Source organism: Schistocerca serialis, chromosome 2, assembly GCF_023864345.2.
Source record: "Schistocerca serialis cubense isolate TAMUIC-IGC-003099 chromosome 2, iqSchSeri2.2, whole genome shotgun sequence".
In the NCBI taxonomy this organism is placed as follows: domain Eukaryota; kingdom Metazoa; phylum Arthropoda; class Insecta; order Orthoptera; family Acrididae; genus Schistocerca; species Schistocerca serialis.
Window position 1 is genome coordinate 466,636,721 of NC_064639.1, and position 17,491 is coordinate 466,654,211.

General features: G+C 38.4%; 1 protein-coding gene across 4 annotated transcripts in view; it reads left to right on the top strand.

The window, feature by feature from the left end:
- The first annotated feature begins 2,525 nt into the window (after positions 1–2,525).
- LOC126457378 (GTPase-activating protein skywalker) overlaps positions 2,526–17,491 on the top strand; it is a 313,983-nt gene continuing 299,017 nt past the window's right edge. For 3 of the 4 annotated variants that reach the window (XM_050093629.1, XM_050093631.1, XM_050093632.1), the window contains exon 1: positions 2,526–2,731. The gene's annotated coding sequence lies outside the window, so the exon portion shown is untranslated. The remainder of the gene's footprint in view (positions 2,732–17,491) is intronic. The other variant, XM_050093633.1, reaches the window with a different exon arrangement.

The window sequence follows — 17,491 nt, forward strand, 5'->3', positions numbered from 1 at the left end:
GTCATATATTACATTCGTTAGTTTCAGCATCATTTATTTTCATAAACAATATCAAACATCCGTGCACCACTTTCACGTGCGATACAACTTGTGAAACACGAAAATCGGATATTGGAAACATACTTTCGCTCTAGTGTTTACGTGTTAGACCAGTATGGTTTTTGCTGGCCCAATGAGACACCCGTTTTACGACTTCTGTTATTTTACACACACGGTTTCGAAAAACCTAAAATAAGGAAATAAAAAGAAATCAGCTTCTTAAATTTCATTAGCACCCACAAGTTATCAGTACCTTCGTAATCAATATACATATGAAGTTTCCGATAGCTCCAAAACTAACCACTGCAAGTGATTGGTTTTTTCGTCTAGTAATGCGAGACTGCTCTATAATGTTCTCGGGCGTTCACGATCATTCTCGAATGTTAACGAATGTTTTCGAATGTTCTTGAATATTCTCAAATATTCTAGAACACAACTTGGAAACGCCACGTATCGCACTGATCCGCGCTCGAGCAAATTTATCTTAGACGATAAATTGTGCAGAGTAGTAAAAACAGAAGAACAACTCCTCGAAAATGTGTATCAGCTTACATGGAGAAACTTCGTATACAAAAAAAGAGTTGTGGCAGCGAACGATACTAACAACAAAAAAATGATGTACTTTAACAAACAAATCAGCGAATTCAGAATATTTGGAAAAAATTTTGAATCTATTGATATAATGATGAACCATGACGAAAGTGTCTATTTCCCCAACAGAATTCCTAAAACTGGCCGATGTTTCCTGCATGTCTACACAAAAAATCTTTTAAATAACATCATAAAAAATCCAATATTTACCGGAAAAGAAAAAAGGAGAGCCAATATTCATATCATTAATACCACTCTTTTCAGCTAACTTACCATTCAGCTTCAAAGTGTTCAAATTTCCGATAAGGTTAGCATACAGTATGACTATCAACAAAGCGCAGTGACTACCACTAACGCATGAGGGATATTAGTTTATGTAAAACGGTATTGAGAGCTCATGTAAGCTTAGTGACAAAGGCATGATTATGAAGTCCACGATTAGAGGTCAACGTGTCAACGGAAACTATATTCCCTCCTTAAAATGAAAACGTTTTCATAGCTTACGTGCCTTCTCATTTAAGGCTAAGCGTGGCTTGCACCTATTTGGAACTAGAGTCATGTATGCATGTTTTTTTATCTTTGTTAATTGAAAACTGCAGTACACTGCTTCGTGTAATACAACGAATGCAAGAGTAACAATCCACGATTCACAAGAATGTGACCCGAAACATTACATCTTCAGTGAATGTAATTTATTTTATAAACACTGACCAACAAATTCTGCAGGCAAAGTGTTCGTGTAACATATTCTCAGATGTCAAAGAGTCATACTGCGTAGCATTTCTATAAATGCTTTAGATAAGGCTGCAGGATTTACATTTAGAAGGAACGGTTGAATTATACTCATTTACGAGAGATTCTGTAAACAAATTAGTTCCGTACACAGTATCACATTTCCTGTGGATGTGTAAATGAATGCGTCTAACTAAAAATGTCACTCTTTGAAACATGAATCCTCCATTTTTAGTGAGTGTATACATTAGAATCAAAATATTTTACTTCGTTACAACGTAGCCAATGATTCAGTTGCCCGGTACGAGGACGAACTACTTCATTTGTTTGGAATAAAATCTAACAAATTTTGAGATTCTGAAATATCTGGAACTGCACAAACTGATTATTCATTCGTATTCAAGAACAGCAATTTTTCACTGGCAAATCTCGCGTTTGTTCTTATTTACAGGTTATGCTGCGTTAACAAATGCGGCTAGTCATGTACGAGTTCATGATCTAAAAAGGGCAATGGCGTTTGTTGACTTCGCTTCAGTGAATTGGTGCAGTCTCAATAGTACTGTCAGTGATCTTTGTGGAATGCAGCGCATTTTACTTGTTTGCGGGAAGCAACATACCATTCATTAATTCTATCGCCGTACTTAAATTAATTTATATCGCCTTTTATTTCAGGGTAATGACATAACTGGAGTCTGCATTGTATAGCAATTTTGTCGGAAGTGTGTATCTTTACTCAAGTTCTCAATTTACGACTGCTGCGAGCTATTCACTTGACATACATTGTCCAACTGTCTAATTTTAAAACAAAAACGCAACCTACGCTTTTCTAATGAGGCTGATTTCTTATGAACACTTCTCTACCCCATATTATTATCTTCAAATCGAATTAATTTTCTTCCTTTCGGTGTTCGTCTTCCACATTGAATTGCAACACGTTTGATTTTGGAATTATTTAAAATATGAAACAGTATGAGCAACTGCTCATAGTTTTTAGTGGTATCAATAATTTCAGGAATATGTGTTGAAACGCACGGAGCAGCAAACTCCGTCTATTCCAAACTGCCGCCACTTTTAGTTCTACACGGTCACCGCTACGAACGCTGCAGTCGCTCCAAAGATCTTACATTCAAGAATAGCGATTTTTTACGGGAGAATCTCGCGTTTGTTCTCATCTGCGGGTTAGGCTGCGTAAACAAATGCGGCTAGTCATGTATAAGCTCGTGATCTCGGAAGGGTAATGGCGATTGTTGACTTCGTTTCAGTGAATTGTTGCAATTTAATTATTCTTTGTGACTGTAGTGCTGCCTTAGTTGATTAAGAAGTGACAGCTAGTTTTGTGTCACGGACAGTTATACCTGTGAAGAAAAAAGTAAGTGCATTTTTTAACTTTTTTAGCGTAGTGTAGCTAATACGCTTAGGAAGCGTAATGTGCCTCCTTTAAAAAGGGCAGTCAGTCACTGGGAACGGACTAAAAACGCGGTCGATTAATGGTTAGGCTGTAACTGCCTTAGAAAGTAGACTTGCAGAAAAGTAAATGTATCTGTGCCGAACTGCTTGTAATAGTTTAGAGCACTTTTTATTGTGTATTTTGTTATCGCAGACATTTCTCACTGTTCCAAAATTTCTCATTTGAATTTAAATTTACGCTTGTGCCATACACATAGTAGGCGTTGTCGGCTGCGGTACTGTCGCAGCAGCGTAAGTTTAGTTATGCATTCGAACTTTTATCTACGATAGAAGGTGGCCACTACAAGTGTTCAACCGTATTTCTTTAGATTCCTTGGTGGACTTCCAACATGTTCACATATATTATGTAAACAAACAAAAAAGAAACTTGCAGCCCGATTTGAAAATTGCATATTGTACATACTTCCCGTACGCTATAGAATTAGTCCTTTTAGTCAGATTTTTTCCTTCGACCCCTGTGTAAAACTTTGTGTATCTGGATGCTGAGGAGGTGGTTTCTGTGCATGTTATAATTTTTGTGCGTTAATCTTGCTCAGATGATTTCGTTTTGTTACAGTACTCTTACCGTTTATTTTAGTGTCTTCATGGGAAATCTATACTGCAAGCGCCCATGTCGAAATTAAATTTTATTTGCACGAAAACAGTTTATTCAAAATATAGTTTTGTATCCATTTCAAGTAAGCAACAGCTTATTCTTTTTTTCTGAAGTTCGTTTATGCCCAAGGGCAGCATGATCCATTTCTATTGTGTGTATGAAACTACGTTCCTAGTTCCTTCACACTGTTTTGCTGTCTTGATAGCATTAGTATTTAATGGTAGTAAACTGTCTGAGGCTCGTGCAGACCATGACATCGTTGCTGTATAGATTTGGGACAGAAACCATCTAAAGTTTTGTAGATACCTGTTCGCCTACTTCATTAGTATATAAAAACAAATCACTCACACTATTTCACAGATGTGCACAGCATCGAACATTTTGAGCATGGTGTATGTTAAGTCAGCATACACAACTACGGGCTTCAATATATATCACACAACACATTTTGCTCCTACTGTAATCTTTTGTATGCAACCTATAATGGCAAAATTTTAAAAGTATTGTGCCTAATTAGTTGTTTTATATACCTTGTCATACATGTGTAACTGTGTTTTTTTTGTGTTTGCTGCATTTGAAGAGTCGTCCTATTTTCTAGTCCCCCACATCTGACCTCATCTTACAGTAACATCTAAAATTACATGTTTATGATACCCCAATGGACACAAGATGGAATTAATTGCAGTGATACTGTTTACCTTCTGAAGAGATTCAGAACATACATTGTGACGGTCTTATTTGTGCGTACTTTGTATGCAGTTATGTCTGTTGGCAATCCTATGAGTTGTACTTCTGCATTGGAAAATAACACATTGTTACCAAAAAATTTGAAGATTGTTTCTCCAAATACTCTTATAACTAATTTTTGTTCTATAATAATTGATGTAAATACTACTTTTCAAATGAACCAACAACTAAATGAATGAATGACATTCATGTTGGTGAAAGAACGTTCTCAACATACCATACTGCTGACGCACATTTGAAGCCAGTGCATACTTAAACTGTTGTTGCTTTGCTCAAATGATGGTTAAGGCATCCACATATCACATTTAAGGGGGTAGGATGTCAAATGGGCCAACTTGGAGCAGGAGAGGCACCACAGGGCATTTTAATTTCCACTGTCTATACTTTTACAAATAAATTCATAAAACTTTTAACAGCATGACCAGGAAGGATTCAGGATTCATACTCATAGCAGTGGAAGCTCAAAAACGTAACAAAACATGTTTTTCTTACATATGTTAATTTCATCATTTTTTCACTTACTACTGGCTGCATTTGTCACTATAGGTACACTTTTCTTCCTAAGTGAGAGAGATTCTTTGATGTCTTTTGCACAGCATACAAACCATAGTTACAGGTGTATGAATTTAATTTATGAAAAAATGAATGAACTGTTACATTTTAAACTTCGTGTTTAGAAAAATTTCAAGTTTTTTAGTTAGTTAATTATCTCAGTTTTTTCCACTGTTTTGTAATAGATTTGGAAAATTGTAGAGCTTCATACACTAGTAACTACTGTTTGTATTCTATGAAAAATTCATCGAAGAATCTCTCTTACTTAAGAAGAAAAGTGTACCTATAGCAACAAACGCAGCCAGTAATAAGTGAAAAAATGATAAAATTTCGCATGTAAAAAAAAAGGTATTTTGCTATGTTTTTGAACTTTCACTACGATGAGTGTGAGTCCTCAATCCTTCCTGGTCATGGTGACAAAGTATTATGACTTTATTTGTAGAAGTATAGACAGTAGAAATTAAAATGCCCTTTTGACGTCCTACCCCCTTAAATGATGTACACTGTATACAGTCACCCTACATTTTCAGATGTGCCACACTTATCTTCAAAGATACATCGAAGGAAATTTCTTTTACGACTGTCCTATTTGGATGGTATGCAAGAGAATAGTTTTAAGATTGTGAATAATTTTCTTTAAATTACACTTTCTTTTATACAATAACTATGTTACTTCTCTGCTGCTTCTTGCTCTGTTTACGGCTGGTTGCTAATAGCTCCTTTATCCAGTACATATACGAAACTGTCATTTCTGGAAAGTATTATGTCTGGAATTTTGATAAATTTTCCAATTCTGTGGTTGCAGTATTTTCTATCATTCAGTGAATTTGGTAGAAATGGCCAGCTTACTGTAAAAATGCATTAACTCATATTATGCTAATTTTATTTATAACTGCTGTCTTATCTGCCCTTTTCTGACATCACAAAGACTGTGAGAAATAAGGCAGTAATTTTAATTGTGCTCTACATAGTATCTGCATGTAATGGAATAATCATACTCTTTTTTGTCGAACACATTAAAGAAGTGAACTAACAGTAACTTCCAACCCAGAGTGGTAGTCCTGCATGTGCTGACAGATTACTGCAAGTATTTCTTTACTTGGCTTTTCCTACTTTTACTGAACTCTCTCACAATTTCAGTGATTCCTTTGCTTTATTTTTTTTTTTATTTTGCACTCACATGGACCACATAAATAACTCATAATCATCTATTAGCATTAGGTAAGCCGAAATTAATTGTTACTGAAATTTCTAACCTCTGGCCATCGTATTCCAGTCTCCCCCACCCCCCGCTTTCTTTCATCTCATCCTAAGTGTCCTAGAAAACTGTGTTCCTTATATAAAGTTATACATTACACCAGGAATACAGTTTCTGAAGAACTTACACTAATTCTTTTTGAAAAGGGTACATATTTGGTGTATGTGATATTCTTATGTGGGTCGACAGAAGCTTCCGATCCCACGCGTCGGCTTTGACCCATGACGTAAGGGTGTTGTCGTGTGTGGCGTCATGACGGCGCGGAGTTTGGTTTGAGTGTGGCTGTCTCCAGTTCTGTTTTATCTTATTTTATTTACTTTTCTGATCTGTTCATTCTATCTCGTGAGATTTTTTTTTAAATTTAAAAACACTTATTACTTATTTTAATTATCTTTTTCCTAGAATTTCTGTTTTAGTTTATTATATTTATCTTTCTGATCTGTTCGTTCTATCCCGTGAAATTTTTTTTTTTTTTTTTTAAAGACAAAAAACACTGATCAGCTACTGAAGCATCTTTATCTTCTATGGGTTGCAGGGGTTACGACCCCTGGGGAGGTGGGTGGGTATTCACACATGGCTGTCTTCACTTACACGTTGTAGCTACGCAAGGCGTCGAAATTTGTTGATATTTAGTTTGCCCCCCACCCAAAACACCCCATTTCCCGCGCTTGTCCCGTTAGTGTCATTAGGCTTCTTGTGGAAAGTGTGTGTGTTTGTTTTTGTTTCCGCCATGTTTATGACGTCATGGGTCAAAGCAGACGGGTGGGATCGGACGCTTCCGTATTTCCTCTTATGTTTTATCCAGACAGGTATTGATATATCCAGATTATAACTGCAATACTTTTTAAGTAATAAGGTGGCATGGACTTAATTTTATGTTCTTATAAATGAAATCACTGGTAATGCAAAGGACTAATTGCTACCTATATCACTGGATGATGCATCCTTGTTCCTCAGCAGAAAGCCATTGTGTAAGGTGACTCAGAGTTTGAACATGGGGGAAGAGTGTTCTCAGGCCATCTAAATATATATTACCTCTGTTGTCCTGTGATCCATTGAAACAAATTCCTGGTTGTTTGCTGTTAAAAGTGTGGACCATTTCAATTCCCAATGATAATCGAACCTGTCTTCATGCTTCTAATAAGTAGTGAAATTGTTGCCGATAGGCTATGAAAAAATACTCTTCCCTCATTCTGTTGAAAACTTCATGTGCAGTGTACACAACCATAAGTTCACGGAGAGTGGGGGATGCATAAAGTACACTGGGGGAGTACAACAAATACTATTGCTCAAAAAGCTCCTGCAAATTATTAGTGCACAGTGATATGGGGTGTGTCCACCCTTCAACCTTATGACAGCTTAAACTCTGCTGGGGACACTTTCAATGAGGTTTCTAAACGTCTGTAGAGGAATGGCAGCCACACTTCTTCAACAACTGAATCCAGTGAAGATAGTGATGTAGACTGAAATTTTCCAGGTCACTTGGATCTGCTTACACTACGCTTGTCCGTCCTCTTTTAGAATACTGCTGCGCATTGTGGGATACTTGCCAGGTAGGACTGACGGAGTACATCGAAAAAGTTCAAAGAAGGGCAGCATGTTGTATATTATCACAAAATATGGGAGAGAGTGTCACAGAAATGATACAGGATTTGGGCTGGACATCATTAAAAGAAAGGCTTTTTCGTTCCAACAGAATCTTCTCACGAAATTCCAATCACCAACTTTCTCCTCCAAATGCGAAAATATTCTGTTGACACCGACCTACATAGGGAGAAACAATCATCATGATAAAATAAGGGAAATTAGAGCTTGTATGGAAAGATATAGGTGTTTGTTCTTTCCGTGCACTATACGAGATTGGAATAATAGAGAATTGTGAAGGTGGTTCGATGTATCCTCTGCCAGGCACTTAAATATGATTTGCAGAGTATCCTTGTGGATGTAGATGTAGACATAAGGAGCAAAATCAACATTCCAGCTTATCCCAAGGAAGTTCCATGGGGTTCAGGAATGTTATTTCCACATTGACTCACTGATGCTGCTTCATGACGGGGTGCACTGCTGGCCTGATAAATCCATCATTATCTCTGAGATGTTCCTCTAAGGTAGGCAGTACACAATGGTGTAAAATGTGTTCATAACCTGCTAGATTTAACGTCTCCTTAAGCGCAGTAAGGGGACCATATACTAATTATGATAAACATACCTATACTGTAACACCACTTTCTCTGTCTTTCGCTGCGGAGCATACACATGGTGACAGGTAACATTTTCCAGACATTTGCCTAACCCCAACTCTTCCGTCAGATTTCCACAGAAAAATTCTCTCTCATCACTTGTTTCTAGGCATCTACTGTCCAGTGGCATCATTCACCTCAAGTATTGCTTAGAATTGAGTATAAATATGAGTGGCTTATTAGGAGCTGTGTGATAATTGCACCCCATTGTTTCAACTCCCTATGCACAGTTATTCTTCTAGCTGCACAGCTGATAGGACTTTGAAGCTCACAAGTAATACCTTCCACTGATTGCATGCCATTTTTTACGGCGACCCTGTGTAGTGCTCTGTGGTACCTGTCAGTCAGTATGTGAGGTCTGTCTTGTTTTGGTTTAGCTATTGTTGTTCCTTCACATTTGCACTTCACAATCACATCACTAGCGTTCAACTTGATCAGCTTTAGAAGGGTTGAAATGTTGTTACACTGGTGACGTTCAATGACTAGATATAGGTATGTCCAGATACTTTTGACCATATAGTGTATGTCCACATGGAGAGGTATCTGTTGAATTATTTTGAGTATAGTTTAATATTTAAATTGTTTGATTAGAGTTCAACATTCAAATTGCTGTCAGCAACATGAGCTGCTGCTTAATTGTATACTAGATTGTATACATTGTGTTACATGCATTACATCTTGCAGTGAAAGAAGGGGGACGATGATCATAAAAAGATATGAGAGTTGTACTTTCGCATATAGTGTGTAAATTTGTATGGCACGAGTGACTGGGTTACCGCAATTGGCAAGTTCAGCCACCTGAATTGGAAAATACGTTGCTATTAATTTAAAGGATTTCATTTAAGAACAGCCTTTTCTCGTCCATTATGAGCTTTATGCAGATGGATTGCAAACAAGTATTTCTAATTATGATGCAGATTTGTTGACTGTGGTCTCATCTTAGGTGGAGATTTCTATCACAAAACTCAATAGTGAGATATTGTGAGTATATTCTCTGATATTTTATGGACTACGTTGTTGAATCATTGCACAAACAATTGAAATCATTTAAATTAATTAAATTAAATCTTGTAAGGCATACTGAGGCTTATTGAAATAATTTTAGTAAATGAGATCACTTACAAAATATTTTGAGCAATTCTTCAGTATAGCCTTCTGAATCTGGACCCCGAACTCATATACCATACAAAAGTACACTCGCCACCATGACAGTGGGTTCTTTGATTTGCTCCAGAAGGAGACGACGTGGAACTTTAACATATAAAACATTAGTTAACTTTTATTAAATGTAGATAGGAAGATTTATTTAACTTTGTATAATCCCTTTCCACAGGAATGCTCCGAATATTTACAACAGTCACTAAATAGTGAGGTAATGTTTTGTACAAATAAATTTACAGAGCTCTTCACTTGAAGGATTATTGATATGATGTTCACATTAATGTCCTGGATAAGGCGTTTAATAAATTGGTGGTCTATCTAAGAAGGTGCAGTCATCTTGATCGTTGACTGCGAACTGGGTCAAGTATTCCTCTGCTCAGCTGTAAGTAGACCATAATTGTGGTGAAGCTGTAGAAGGCATGCCTTCACTGGTGTTGCAAATTTGTCAGCGACTTCACTATTCTTTGGTTTCATTGTGAGGTGCGAACCCACTCCTCAGACAACACCTCACCGAGATGGATCAGTAAGTGGCATAGAGAATATTTAAGGGAGAGTTGTGTGATCTGTCATAGGTTATTTTTGTTTTTGGAAGAGCATCACAGAAATGTTCAATAAACTCCAGTGGGAGGCTTTACAAGAAAGAAAGACATTGTGCATCCTGGAGAATATTATTAAAAATCAAAGATCCCACATTCCATTACAAATGGAGAAGTTTTTTACTTACTCAGAGATAAGGGCCAACATTCCAGCCAACTGTCATGTCAGCAAAATTTAATGACTTCTCCCTTATTTTGAGGGACTAATTATTTTTCCTCTAATGTCCTATTTATGAATGTGATAAGATGGGACAGTTTTTTGTGGGAGTGTTGGGGGGGAGGGGGGAGGGGAGATGTTTGAGTCACACTCTACCAGGACAGATAAAACAGTTTTCTACGTTAGTTACTTGCTTATTTTGCCACTACATGTTATGTCTTTGGGTTAATTTTGAAAAGGCGCTTTAGAGGTTCTAAATCAACAGTTTTTATCATCAGCAAAAGACACAAAATAACCTACACTGCCCTTGCTCTGCGATTGTGAAAAGACGTCTGTACTCTTCACCAACACCAGCCATGTAAATCATCCATTATCCACCTGAAGATGATAGTGTGAACTATCAAAACACATAGTGGCAGAAATAAACAAGTGACTGACACAGAAACTGTTTTATTTGTATTGATCAACAGTCACAGCCCTCATAGTGCCATCACTTATCGATGAAATATTCACACTCTACCAGGGGCCATCTGATGGTTTGCAGAGGACAATTGTAAATGAATCCACCTGTACATAAATTGTCAAAGTATGACTAAATAATACTATTTTTTTCATAGTGTAATGAGTTAACAATTCCTACCTGCCATCTTTTACACATTACAATAGTGGAAATTCTTCTGTGGAGTAGGAATTGTCTATGAGAAACTTTTTCAATTTACGTTACTGTCGGTCAGCTGTTTTATATCAATGCGTAAGTGATAAAAAAAGTTTTGTTGCAGCATTGTGCACACCTTTTTGTGCCAAAGATGACCTTAATATGAAGAAATGAATATAAACAGAAGATAAGTAAATGGATAGAAAGGGAGATGGATAAGATCAGGGAGCTGGAGTTGAATGGACTTTTGACAGTGAGATCAGTGGATGCATATCCGTGTTGTCCATTTCCCATTGAGGACAGCTGCTAATGGACGGGATACAGAATCACAAAGCCCAGCAGACAGAATGGTTACTTAAGCCACAAGGGAAATACCCCAGCCACACCAATATTTCTCTGCAGTCTCTACAGCATTTTCTGGGAAATATGCCCACCTGAAAATGCTGAGAATTGCCACAACAGCTAACTATGGAACTAAAGTCTATTATATACTCGAAGACCCTGGAGACCAGGCGATTGATGCCATACTCTGTGTCGACTGGCAGGAAAAAAGTGCTGGAAACAGAACTGCAAAAATAAGAGATCTTGGCATTGAGAAATGGTACTTGTGGTGGTGCTCAAGCACAGGAAGAGATGATATTAGTGATAAGACAGGCAGAACAGAAACAAGATGGGACATTCAGTTTGTAGACACAGAAGCAGCAGCTTTCTGATACTAGACACAGAAGATGGGAGGTATGATGAAGCATTCTTTCAGCTTTCAGACAAAAAACATAGCCTAGCAGACACTGCAATGTGTGTTATGAGAGATCAGTGACTGAGCTGTGGATGCAGAATGGACAGTGTGTCTGTAAACCATTTACCACAGTAAGCTGCCTGTAAACATGACACTCTTCATCTGGTTGCCAAGGACACAGGGACATTTACAGCAGCAACCAGATCCCAAGCACTGTGTGTGTGTGTGTGTGTGTGTGTGTGTGTGTGTGTGTGTGTTCAGGAAGTGCTAGACTATTTGATAATGGCATAAACAAGACCTCACAACATGTAAAATAAACAAGAAGCCAGTTATACTGTACTGTCATTTACGAGGAACCAGAGCAAATAGTCATTGTTGTTTCATTTTACTGTTTTCTCAAAATTGCCTTTAAATTAAGAAGCCAGTTATACTGTACTGTCATTTACAAGGAACCAGAGCAAATAGTCATTGTTGTTTCATTTTACTGTTTTCTCAAAATTGCCCTTAAATTTAGATTTGTGTCCCTAAAATCATCCTAAATTATGTATAACTGTTAGTTAACTATGGTTAATAGTTTGTCATAGTCTTTGCCCTCATTCTTTTTGTACATGGCAGTAAAAGGGGAGAGAGTAAAAATGGGAGATGTTCAAAACAACCTTATGATTTATTCATAGAATCTGTAAGTGTTGGGTGAGAATCCAATATTTTTTTGGTCTATTATTGCTACCATTCTGTGAATGCAAGTGGCAACTCATTATGCATTTTAGTGTGTTCAAAAATTTGCCAATTTGAGGTGTTTTTCTGTACTCTTACTAGCAGATGTTTTGTGTACTGCAGTTGCTAATATCTTTCAATATTTGAACAGGCCCTATCTAAAGCTGTGTGACATATAAATGTATCTCGTAAAGTCAGGGAGATCTGGTCTTCACTCGTGATGAGTCAGCTGCTTATAGGAAATTTAACAGGGGAAACAGTTTTGGTACAGGGGGACAAATTACACTGAAGTAAAATTGTAATAAGATTAAGTATTTATTGCTGGTAACCACTGAAGATTTTTTAAAGAAGTTATTACAATTGTGATGTAGGTAAACCTAGGCAAGTGGAACCAAGATTAAGCTATTCACTCAAAAGCAGAATCCATACCTAAGTTATCACACTTATAATGAAGCACTTTCACTGTACTTCATATGCACATAACAGAAATTTGTTGAGAGCATGTCAAATGCATAATGAATCATGCTAGCATTCAGAGTAGAGATTTCTCATGTCTAGTCATACTTCTTGCCAATAACCTCAAAAACAGCATTGTTGTCAAAATACCACATGTTACGGTGCATGTTGTTTTCCTCAGTTTTCCTAGACACGACTGGTGCGTATACATTACAGTTATCAGAGAACAGATATCCTTGACATGTGCTGCGTCTGACAGACAGGATGACATGAAACTATGAGTTTTCTTATTGCATCAGAGTTGTCATCACTTCGGTTATGCCACCATCAGATCTGTGGGAAATATCAAGCTTAGCATTGCTCCTTTTTGTCACATGTTTGGCTGTTGTGAAAAAGATATCACAGCTTTTCTAGATGATGATGATGATGATGATGATGATGATGATGATGATGATGATGATGATGATGATGATGACTGACAGACTATTGCATTAATTTTAAAAGTTAAAGAGAGTGAGGGAGACTTTTTGTGGTGGATTGTGATTTAACATCAAATTACATATGTAAAGGTTCAGGGTTCAACCCACTGTTGGTCCTAAGATTGTTCTTGTCATGTATCACTTCTTTCACATAGTTTGTGTACATGAAAAATGCCAACTTGAACTGTGGTCAGATTACAAGTTAAATTCAGTGCTCCTGTGCAACTGCATTGGATAGTCAGTTCACAAGGTAGAGGAAGAGGCATACCACATTAATAGAAGCAGGCCTAGTAAACTACAGTGTTGCTCAAAATATCCTTCCTATTGGGAAAGCATATTTGCAAAGACTGATGTACCATAAGAGACCATAGGGTATTTTATTCAGTGTTTATGACTGAAAAGATAAACTGTAAATAATAAATGAAGCAATGAGGGCCATAGGAGAAGGTCGATTAACTACCCAGCAGGAGAAAGAATGCAATTTGAAATACACTGCAGTGACAAAAGTCATGGGATACCTCCTAATATCGTGTCAGTCCCCAGCAGAAATATTGAACCGTGCTGCCTCTATTGCTGTCCATAATTGCGAAAATGTAGCTGGTGCAGAATTTTGTGCACGAACTAACCTCTCGATTACGTCCTATAAAAGTTCGAAGGGATTCATGTTGGACCATCTAGGTGGCCCAATCCATATACCTTGGGCTAAATCATTTGCCTGAATTGTCCAGAACCTTCTTCAAACAAATGGCGAACAATAGTGGCACGGTGACATGGCGCATTGTCACCCATAGAAATTCCATCTTTGTTTGGGAACAATAATTCCGCGAATGGCTGCAGATGGCCTCCAAGTGGACGAACATATCAATTTCCAGTCTATGATAGGCAGAATTAGACCGCAGGACCCAGTTCATTCCATGTAAATACATCTCACGCCATTATGGAACCACCCCAAGCCTGCACATTGCCTCGTTGACAACTTGGGTCCATGGCGTCGGGTGGTTTGCGCCACGCAGAACCCAAACCATCAGCTCTTACCACCTGAAACCGGGACTCATCTGGGAGAGGCGATGTCGTGCTATTAGCAAAGGCACTTCCACTTGTGTTCTTTTAGCGTCTTAGTACAATTTCGGATTGGCTCCACCTACTTATTACAATCCTAGCAGCATGGTTCTAATTTTTTTCAATGTTAGGTTTACTTGATAAGATACAAAACACAGGACCATTTCTGTAAGAAGGTCGTTCTAGCATCTTACATGAGTATATGAGAATGTTCCAAGTAAAAGATATGCAGCAACACTGTGGGTGTAACAGAAGTCTTAATTCAAAAGTAATCACCAGAGGCCTGAGCACAACTTTCCCATTCTTTCACGAGCTGAAGAATTGCCTGTTCACGGAATTCCAGTGGCTGTGACAGGAGACAGTCTTCCGTTGTGTACTTCAGTTCGTCGTCGTAGTTGATGCGCTTCCCTTTGAAGCGGTTTTTTTTTTAATTTTTTTTTTTTAAATTCCAGGCTGCAGAGTGGGTGATCAAGCTGCTCCTACTTGAACTTGACCATTACACTTTATGTGACCTTGGAGAGGTATGGCCACGCGTTATCGTCGAGCATAATCTTCTCTCAATCAGCAGCCCAGGCCGTTTGCTCTTGACGAACTTGTGTAGGCAATTGCATATTCTGTGCTCAAAGAATTCGATGCGTATCGAAAAAGACGGCGAACATACCTTGCCTGCTGAGGGCGCAGCTTTTTAATTTTGGGGGGAGGGGGTAATTGACGACCCCTCATTCGTTCGCTAGAGGTCTCTGTACGGGAGTTGACGACACTGCATTCGTGACCCTAGAGGTCGCACTACGTTATCCCAAAGCGGCATATGCAAATTTCAACCGGTTTGGTTGTTACAACGTTTCATACCTTTTCATTTGAACATTCCTTATACGATCTCGTACCACGATACTAGCAAATTAAATTATCAGTTCTTTTAACCAACTGGAAAGTGCACCTGTCTGAGCACAAAGCAGGAGAATATGTTCCTCTTTAAAAGACTAGGCAGGAAAATGGAGAACCTGCTGCCTTACTTCTCATTCCGCTTTTCTCACCAAAAAATATGGCATACGAACATATTCCCGCTCTTGTAACACAGAACATTCAAAATCATTGTGCCCAGTCTCTCTTTGTAGTGAAGCCTTCGTACTCTGCATCTCCCTTTCATTTGCCACATACTATCTGTCTATCTCCCCTACTGTATTCTTCTTCTCCCATTGATACTTTACCTTGTCTGTCTCGCCCACTGTCACTGTCTTCACCTCCTTGTCTCGCTCATCATTACCACTGTCTCGTTCTTCGATACTTTCACTGTCTCTCTGTCCCCAATCATTGTATATGTCCCATTCCTTTGCTCTCCCATTTCCACTATCTCTTTCTTTCCCGCGTATAGTCCGCTTTCTCTCTTCAACTACCCTTGTCTGCTGTCTACACATGTCGTTGGGTATGGTTTGCTCAGACCCCTAGACTGGGAACTTAAAAACTTGGACGAAGGAGGTGGCTGTCTCCTCTCTCTTTGGCTCCCACTGCTACTGTCTTTATGCATCTCTCTACTACTCACTTTCACCACAAAAAAGCACAATATGTTCGGATGCTAAAATTTTTAGTGAGGAAGGTGGAATGAGGCTTGAGGCACCTGATTCCCCACTTTTATGTCAATCTTTAAGAGAGGAGCATATTCGCCTTTTTTTGTTTGCTCTGACAGGAGCATTTTCAGCTGGTTCCCGTTTTTCCCCTGGTACAGCACGGTGTGCTACTTACGTAAAACGAATTTTGTAGGACAGATAAAATTTGACAGTTTGTTTATATAAGGCGAAATTTTTGCATAATTTGACACATATAAACAGCAAGTACACATAATATAAGGGCAACACAAATCGTCTTCCATCCAACGCAAGTTCACTTTACACTTCTTTACGTAAAAAGGCGCAACATTTTAGCACACACCTACAGTATACCAAAAAACCGCGATGTTTAATCATCAACTACAAAGAATTTCGCATGACAGAATAATTTTTGTGAGGCGCTTACGCCACCAGGTAACAACATCGAATAATTTTCGGGTCAAGACAAGTTGTATGGGCGTGAAGTGCCCGTTATACAGAGACAGCGCATCATAAATCTTTGTCGGGGGAAAATGGCGACTAAAAACATAATTTAATGGCCTCCGAATCCTTGCAATGACCCCAAACTCTTGCCATGTGTTCATTGCGTCAGTTAAAACTACATTTACTCCTCAGACCGGATGTTACCTTCGTGTTTTACCTGCATACGTCACACACACGGTAACTTTGAATTCGCAGATCTTGGCAACGGATAATGATATCGAAAAAAGTTCTCCGAGAACATTATCTTAACAACATACGGTAAAAATTTCTAGCATTTCTCATGAATGTAAATTGTATAAATGGCCATTCCCACTACTGGTACTTTCGGTACCTAAAAATCTCGGGTGTATCTCGATAACGGATAAAGATTTCCGAAAACGGGAAAATGGTCTTTCTATATAAATGTCTAAAGAATGTACAGTAAAATTTGAGCCATTTACTATGGTTAATATTTAGTTAATTCCGGCCCACAGTGCAAAAAAAGTGCGATAACTTTGAACCTCTGGATCTCGGATAATGGTACCGAAAAAAGTTTCAAAACCCCAAGACCATACAGCAAAATTTTCGATGATTTACCATGAATAGAAAATAAAGAAGTGGCCAGTTTATACTGTAGGCACCCGAAAATCATGTTTTCTTTGGGGGGTTTCTCAGGAATACCCTACGAACAGTGTATTTATAAGCTAAGACCCGCCCTAGACCCTACACACTGCAAAAGAACCAACCGATGTGCTATTTTCCTGGTCAGGTGAAAGTGCATAATATTTATATTTTGACCTAGTACTCTATGATAGCTGCTGTATACCCGTTCTTCCTACAGATATGCAAAAGGTGGCTAGGCCAAGGGCTATCCAAAACACTTGACCCGTTATCTCTGCAATCAATAGAACCCGAGATATGCCCCCCCCCCCCCCCCCCCCCCCCCTGAAAAATCACATTTCCACGGGCGGGTTTTTGGAACATATTGGTACCATGAACCGTCGTGGACGGACCAATTAGCTGCTCTGAGCCTGCTACGGACATAATTTTGCATTTATAAAGAGCTACTATTCAGTGCACAAAGTGCGCATATTGTCATCTTGTTCAGCGTTTGCCTTGTTTTGCAGTATAAGACGGCGAATCTTTATCGTGGAGAATAGCAGTGTTAACGAATATTCTGAGAGTACTGCA